We start from the raw sequence: 9,035 nt of genomic DNA, 5'->3' as shown, positions 1-9,035 counted from the left end.
TAATTACGTTATATCAGAGCACTGAGTGGTTCCCCTGCCGCACCGTCAAGACATAATGAGGATATCAATTTCAACCATTTTCGAGTCAAAATTACTCTGTCAAAGCTTTGTGACAGCACTTTACTTCTTCTCCGCATTCGCAACCACTGTCGTCATGACAACGACCGTGCGCACCTCTACTGGTACGTATAAAAGTACATTTGGGATCGGCCCAGCGCGCAAGGGCTCGTTACTGAGACGTTGGTTGGTTGAAGTTTGAGCCAGTGCGTCACGTGTATCATATGACGCCACTATTCCCGAAGCCAAAGTGCGCTTCGAAAAGAGTCGCTGGGGTAAAAGCCGTGGGGAGAAATCAAATCCCTAGAACAGCGCTTCGTTGAACTCGTGGGATGACAGCTTCATGTCCGCATATCCTTTTGTCTAAACAGAATGTTGGAACCTTTCGTAGCATTTATTACACAAGCGTTTTGACACGTGTTTTTTTGCAGACATTACGAAACACACAGGCTCGAAAAGAAGGCAAACGAAATGTATCGTTTCCTTAGTGGTGAGCAGGGAGTCAAATGAGATTTCTCCCCCAAGGTCGGCTAACTCAGATTGAAATTCCGAGCTATTTAGAAGGGTTTCGAAAAACACTGGTACTGCTGGTCAAATCGTACTTATCTGATGTAGTCATGTGTGAAAAGTAGAAAAAAGGTGGGATGCTCAGTTTAGGAATGGGATCTGACACTCACCTTCACAGCTAGAGCACATACTCATACACACAACACGCAAATACGAAATAAAAGTGCACTCGGTATACGTGCAATCAAATGGTATACGTAGCCCTAAGAAATTACTTACCTCACGTTTAACACTCACAAGAGGTTAAGTTGGACTTTTGACAGGTAAGGAGCTATAAAGCCGTACACCTCTATGCGGAAAGCGACGCCTAGCAGCTTCGGTTTTCGCACGTGGGAGTACCAGATCAGTGTGCTGGCGTGTGTTCGGAGAACAAAGTTCAGAGTTTGCCTGGAGTTGAGAGGCGAAAGCCTGTGGTTCACTGGTACTGAAAATCTTATGCCGGAAGTTAAAACAATGGAGTTTGTGCAACTGCACGATACGGGCGAGCTCAGTTCATCTCGCATGTCCAATATGCGGTCGAATTTGCGTCGCCGGCAAACAACGCGTAGACTGAATCTTCAGATCTTTTAGAAGCGTTGTGTATATGTATCAAAGTTACTACCAAGAACTGTCAGATAGAAGCAAATGTTCGAGATGACCAAGGCGTCCACAAGAGTAGGCGGCAGAGCAGCAGCGATTTGATGTCCAAGGTTCCTTAGAGTAGGGCCGTCAAGTACCATGTGGGTTCGCCCAGTCTTCGCAAGGCCCACACATAGCGTTCATATCGGGACACATTAGTTATACGCTTCACACCCAGCGATTTTCACTCACCACGAGCCACGGCGCGACGCAGCTGGGAATAACTTCGTCGGCGGTACGGAACGGACACCGAATAAGCTGCCGTGGCCTGAACCGTCGGGCACCTGGGACAAAAAATGTCTCTCATGTTAAATGAATGCAAGATTGTTTTGCATGAATCATACAGATCAAACGTCCAGCGTCAGTTTAATTCATCCATTGAGATCCGGTGAGATCAGCCCATTGATATCCGGCGAGATCAGCCCATTGAGATCCGGTCTTAGACCAGCTGAGCCGAAATAACTGTAGTTATTGGTGACAAAAAGTTTTCAGAATTCATACGTGAATAACTTTTTTGGAATGTAATCGTTGCATTCAAACCTGGCCCAGGTAGTCAACTCCTGACTTAAAAATCGTCGAAAATCAAAATGGTCGTTGGATTGTTGAAGTGGGATCCAGCGGGGACTCCCAGTGACGTCACTGTGAGCAGAAGCAGCACCACGGATTTTGGGTTCGGGGGGGGGGGGGGCAGGAGTTTCTAGAGGCTTCCTGAACAAAATAGGACGCATTCACAGGGAGGTCTTCTGGGCGGTGTCATATTTAAGGGGGCTGGGCACTCAGTGCACACGCCCACTTATCATATTTTTACGTGCATCAATCATGTCCAAGTGTATCAGTGTCGACAATTACAAAATTTAAAAATTCAGGCACTCTGATTGTTTATTCAAGTCTATCGCGATCTGAAAATACGGCCGCTTGCTCAGAAAGAGGCCTCCTGAAACATAGAACGGGAGTGTTCGGATTCACGAAATTTCCTCCAAATCTGAGGTGCACATTTGCTAAATAGAGAAATTTTGTTGTCAAGAGCGGTCTTTTTCGCTTCAAAGTTTACCAGTAGTTAGAAGTGAGCTTATTTAATCATATCTGATGCATGCCACAACATCTTCAAATGCTGGACAATTCCTTTGAAGGGGGTTTTAGAGTAACAATTGTATAAGTATCGTCAGGGGTATTCCGGTTGTCTGAACAGCGTCACGTTGTCCATGACTCCACTGTGACCCTTGTGCGGCGTTACAAGACTCCCTCATGAGATTTCTGGTGTCATGAAGCATCCCAATAGGTGTGTTGTCATGGGTCAAAAAGTGACTCTCTAAAAACTTCAGGCTTAGAGCGCTTGCGCAACCCTTTTTCAGAGTTAACGCCCATTGAGGAAAAACTGACAAACGGTTCCCTAAGCATATTGTTTCAGAAATTATTGTGGCGCCTTAAAGGCGTCATGATAGTCGTCATGACGCCTTAAAGGCGTCATGAGGGTTTACTTTCTGGAAAGCTCCTTGGGGAGTAACTTTTTTCTCCGTGTAGGCAGCGGCCTGGAAGGTTGTCCGTTTTCACGCCCGTCAGTTGTTCAAACGCATTTAGTGTGTTCACCGATGTTAGGAAAAACAGGAATAATGACATGGAAATGTCTAATGTATCTGCTTCAGTGTTTTTTGTGTTACTGAAATAGGTTTCTGGATTGCAACACGGTTGTTGTCCATCTCCTTACGTATGCGCACTCAACAGCGAACTTAATTTCCACGGTTGGACTGTGTTGCATCACAAAAAGACGCGGCTGCACTGAGCTAGTTTTTCTGCGCACGGTACATGTGCGAACTAATCTTGATTGGTGCAAAATTTATCATTAATTTTGCAAATCATCGCTTGCATCCTTCGCCCACGGCTCCGCGCCATCGTCGACACCAAACAAATGGCCGTGGCTAATGTGTGCGTAATTACAAGTACTTCCAGTCGATTTTATGGGGGGTTTATATCGCGCTGAGACTGCCATGGTACACCAAGCTAGTTTTTTTCTCATATTTTGTCCAGTTTTCACATGTTGCCCCCTCTGAAAAGAGAGGTGCGCTTGTCTGTCCGTCGATGCCACCTCGAGGACCTGCGGGCTCAAGAGCGGCCGCAAGGATGGGACCAGCTTTATGCTTTGGATTTTGAGGTTCACAAAATCGCAACCGCTTTGTGCCGATAGGATTGTTCCTGTCAGGCAGGTGGAGAAATCTTATTTTCAGAATAAGCAGCAGCCCAATAATAACAGGCTAAGCAGGTGATGGCGTGGAAGACCAACTGCCGTGCAAATGCGCCGGGCATTGGTCGCAGTATTCCATTTCCTACGATAACATTCTCGCTGAAAGGTGTTTATTATGTTTTGCACGTGGTGAGATGGCTTTACTCGCAAATACTCAAAGAAATTATTGCTCTGGTTTGTCAATAGACAGCGCGGCTGGTTGGTGCCGTTAAGGCAGTCACACTGCGCTCAATATTGCAATTTTGTTTTTCTCTTAGTGAAGGTAACAAAGGTATTCGGTTCTAGAAAACAGTGGCCGAAATTCGAAGAGTTTTTAGTGTTGAGATAAGCTAGGTTTGTTTTGTCCACTCATGTCTAGTCATCGAGCGTGTCTGCCCCTCCCCTCCTCCTGAGAAAAAATTGTAGCACATCCTCAGCACCAGAGGTAATAATTTAACGTAATGAAAACCTTTCTAATGACACAAATGGTGGGTTAAATGCATGCGGCCCAACAAAGTATGAGACCATCAAGATCTGTCCCTAAATGCGAGGCTCAAAGTTGGGGATCGCGAAAGCCCGCAGGATTTTCATCTGACTTTCCATGCTGGTATTCGTAGTTGTCTTGGTAAAAATTACCATTTACTCTTTTTACCGGTGCTGATGACCTTTGGATGCTAGTCTTTAATGCAGTGCACGATATCGGAACTAGCGCACTATATCGAGGGCATCGTGCACTGCATCGAAAGCCCTCCTACGCAGCACATTTCTTCGAAGACTGGCGAACCGCATCGAAAACTCGCCTCTGCAGAGGAAAACCTTCATTTTCATTGCGTAGCATTCTCGCTTCGGGAACTCTTTTAGTCGAACTGATAAGTTTGTGATGTGTTATGATTTAATTAATCCTCATCTGATTGCATCGTCTCCTGTCGGCATTCGGCATTTGGTTAGATATAGAATTCGTATCCATCGATAGAGAGCACTGCGCCCTGGATGCATAGGACCAAAATCAGGATGATCCTGCACTTAACTGCCATTAAGACTCGACTGCCAAACACAGGTTGCTGCCTATGTCAAATTGATTTGCCAAATCAGGCATACAATTTGACTGGTTTCCGTCATACACGTATCTCACGCATGGGACATTTTCGCTGATTTCAATAGCTGGTGTGTTTTTTACCTATGTAACTCGTGTCTGTCATGCGGTTCAGCACGACGTTTTAATATGAGGATGACTTCTGGGACCTGAGGTCATATATTTTCACTCAGTGCCCTTGCATACGTACCGGTGAATAATCAGCAGCACTAGGGCGTTCAGCTATTCCCATTATACTGCAAGTTCTACCTAATATATACCTATATGGCTGCAATATCTCTATGTCAAAGGTGCTAGTCTTTAGTTATGATCTTCGAGTCATTTTGATGGCCATCTTAGTACTTCTTTTCAACACGTGCAATAAGAAGTATAAAATTGTCTTGCCCACAAGAGGCCAGCATGCTTAGCCTTCTTTCGGACAGAAAGTTTGAAAATATTAGCTCGTCAAATAAGTCAGGCCGATAGGTAGTAACTGCATTCCAAAAGACAGAAAGGGATCTTAGGACCGGATCTCCGTATCTTAGATATTCTGGTATCCAGGACCTGTGTTGACATTTTCCTGACGGATCTTCTGGAATCTGGGATTAGATTATAGATACCACTGATGGGTCTTCAAGGATCATGCATCATTTGAAATTGTATCACAAGATCAGTCGTGACCTAGAAACGTTTCCCTAACTGTGTTAGATGGAATGTCCCACTTTTGAAGATAACGAAGCAATCATCAGGTATGATGAAATAAGCTCACTTATAACTTTTGCAATGCTTTTAAGTGGAAAATGCTGTTCTAAGCGGTATGATTTCTCTGTTAGGTAAATATACTCCTCAATGCGTATTTGTTCGATTACGCTATCGTACCGCGCATAACCTTGGTCTGGAAATTGCGTTCACGAACGCCAGATGTGAACGACTCCACGATGGTATTTTTATCGGGCCTTGGTAACTGCATGAATAATACAATGGAAGATTTGAATGGCGTTAACATTTTGTTATGGGTGCCTGGGTGATCTTGAAATAGTCGCCTGAAATAGTCTGCACATCTTCGCGGGCGTATAGCTCTAGAACTAGAAGGTTTAGGCCTTAAAAAGGCAGGGCTGCGAATTGCTCCGAATAGCCGTCAGGATGGCTATTTCAGTTCAAACGTCATGCAAAAGCGGAACACTCTCTTTAAAGAATACCCTGAGATTCGGAATATTTTCTATAATTTCTTCGAAGGATCTTTCGGAGTATGAGGCCTTGCCTTGTGGTCCTGGCCTTCTGGTTTTCACGTGATCCATAGTGGTGTCCGGAGGCAGACGTGTGCACACCGCTAGATCCCATCACTGACGGCGGTCCGTGTCCGGAGACAGGCGTGTGCACACCGCTAGATCCCATGACTGACGGCGATCCGCGTCCGGAGACAGGCGTGTGCACACCGCTAGATCCCATGACTGACGGCGATCCGTGTCCCGCAGCGTCGCCCTCGTTCCGTGAGCCGTCACGTGACGTGCGGGTGCGGGAGGGCCAGAACGTGACGCTGCTGTGCGACCCCGCGGGAGACGGGCCCGTGACGCTGCGCTGGCTGCGGGACGACCGACCGCTGGAGGATAGCGTCAGGTGCGTCAGGGCTCATCTGAGCTTGGGTTGCGTGGCTGGCGGTGCTGCATGGTCATCTCGCGTCCTTACACGTACGAGAAACAGACGTGATGCTTCGCCGACCTAGAGAGCTTGGATAGCAGCCATTGATCTCGCGAGTGGTGGGGGCAAGCTGATGCTTTGGGGAGTGGCGCAAACTGATATTTTGGGACTGACACGTTTGCAGCAATCTGATCGGCACCGTTATCACGCTGAGGAGAGGGCACGTAACGCGCATGGTCATTGTTCTCTCGCTCCCTCCCTGTTGACGACACCCCTGTTCTTGGGTAGATCGGTTCATTTCGTGCTGCCTACATCGTTTCACGTGACCAGCGCTGCAGGCCTTAATGGAAGATGCTCGCTGATGACGCTCTTCGGTGGTAAAAGATGTCCGTTCCGTCAGATTGTGAGGGTGGAATCAGTTTGGATGTAGCCAGTTCCCCGTCGAATGGATGGTCCGTTTCAGCTCATCCGCCAGGCACTCCGGGTAAATCTGATCATTAACAAGCTTCGCGGAAGCCATCAACCAACGACAAAGGATAACGTTGTTGCTTTCTTTTGCTGACGTTTTCACTGTCATGCATTATTGCTCACTTCCTTTGCGTGATTTCGACAGGAGCTCATGAATGAGGCTCGTGTTAAGGCTAGCTAGTGGCAGCACTTTTCCTCATTTAGCTGTTTCTGGATGCTCCCACGCCATGTTTCAGCCCACTGGGCGCCGTGCTGCTCATGACCAAAATCTCCCAGTCGGTTAACTTCAGTTAAAAGTTTGCTGGAGGAATTCCTTCCGAAGAGATAAGAAAAGCTTGCATTGCAACGGCAGATGTGTCGTATGCGGATTGACGCGATTGATGAGATGTGATTGTGCGGATGATGTGCGGATTTTCTCGGAGTTGCCTGATGCCTCCAAGCGGAAAAATGTGCCAATGCGCGTGCACTGTGGACCCCACCTCAAGAGACGACGCGAGATCTGTTCGGCAGGCTCCTGGTCCGTCATTGGACCAGTGCCGAAAACGTTTCCCGGTCTAGTCTACGGCTTCTGGAAGCGGTGCCACCGGACTCTGGCCTTTTCGGTTGCCAGGCGACCAATGCGCGCGGCAGTGCACGGCTTACCATCCGTCTGGAGATCGAAGGTAAGCGGGCTAGCTGTAGCTCCTGCACTCTCTATTCGCTGGTTGTGGTGTGGCCCCACTTGATTGCACGGCACTAGCAAACACCAACGGTGCCTGTGACGAATTATGCTACCTATCCACTGCGTGATTAGCCCGCTTATGATGTGATTACGTTGCGGAGTTTGGAGTGCTCCGCTCTATTATTTCATTAGGAGTTAGGTTATTGATCTGTCATTCTATACCTTTGCATCATCGGCAATAGGCGTATGAGTCTCTTCTCAAGGTAAACATAAACACGTATAACATGTAGTTTTGGAAACGGACCCGATTCTTAGTTGCAGGCGTACAAATTTGTAGATGTAGGAAGAGTTGCATCTTTTCTATTTGTGTTTTTAATTTTGGTTCTCCATCTCATCAACCCTAGGGCCTGCAAGCGAATTTCTTGCGAAAGGCCCAGTTCTTCATAGCGGAGCTCCGCCCACTGATGTAACATGTGGCGTCACGGGGGAAGTGCGTCATACGCGGCTTTGAAGAACGCTAAAGTCCAAATATGAGGAGGAAGCAAAACTACCCGATTCAGCCCTTGCAGACATGTAGCACGCAGCAATGGCACCTGGATATCATCGATTGCAGGCAGTATGTGCAAGTCATGTGGTCAAAAACACCATCGTCGATGAAGCCATTCACATGTAGTCGAGGCTGCTTACTTGTCGCCCGCCATAAAAGGCCGTCAACAACGGGTTGCTAGGCATTGCTGTGCAAACAACCGCCTGTTATCGCACTTCGCGTCCAGGTGAAATAAGAGATGGGTTTGATGGTGACGCCTCGGGTTATTTAGGGAGCTACGTCATGTGATCGGTGGATTGGTCTCACCAAACAAGTAGTGAATGGGTTTCGTTTTACCAATGAAGAACGGATCCTGGACCTCTTCTGCTGTCCACGGACTCACGGCTGCCACCATGTCCGCCACAAGTGTTGCCTTGACTTGGCCTGGCCTTCTCCCCACAGCTACCTTTACCGCTCAGTCGACCGTGTGTTGACCTGACGTGACCGCCCAGACACCGCCACCGCCCAGCCGACCACATTTGCGCCCTGACCTTGCCTGACCTGGCACTACGCTCACGATCACATCACTGCTAGCCAGTCAACTGTAGGTTACGGCCCGGCCTGACCTGACCTGTCCAAAGAACCACCACCGCCGCCCACTGATCTGTAGGTCCTGTACTGACCTGACCTGACGTGTCCACAGAGACACCACTATCGCTCGGTTGGCCTTGGTCGTGGTAGAATCTTATCTGATCTGACCCGACCTGAACTGATGTGCTGTCCGCAGAAACGCCGCTACCGCCCAGTGGACTGCAGGTGGTGGAGGTCCACAGCCGTTCCGTCACGGTGGAGTGGAATCCCCCAGCCAAAGTCAGCCGACACTTGTCCGGATACCGGCTGGAGTACAAGGAGCTAACTGGTGGGCACCCCGCTCTCTCGCACCATTTCATACTCACCTGAGCCGCAGCCACAGAAGTTCGTAGGAACAAGTACCTCGCGCTCGACGGAAAGAACCCGTAAATGTCACATGAGTGTCTCCCAAAGTGTTGCTCGAACGCCGCTGCTGGTCTCTGACGTTTCGCGCCATGCAGCCGCGCCGCGTGTGACACACACACGTGATGCCGTCCATCCGGAGCCGCCCTGTGGAGCTCGCGCCGTCGCCTCCACGGGCCACCCTCCACGGGTCAGCCCGGGCCACCGTCTCAGGTCA

Source organism: Pollicipes pollicipes, unplaced genomic scaffold, assembly GCF_011947565.3.
Source record: "Pollicipes pollicipes isolate AB1234 unplaced genomic scaffold, Ppol_2.1 Scaffold_6686;HRSCAF=7923_pilon_pilon_pilon, whole genome shotgun sequence".
Taxonomy (NCBI): Eukaryota; Metazoa; Arthropoda; class Thecostraca; order Pollicipedomorpha; family Pollicipedidae; genus Pollicipes; species Pollicipes pollicipes.
Note: the sequence above shows the minus strand (reverse complement) of the source record.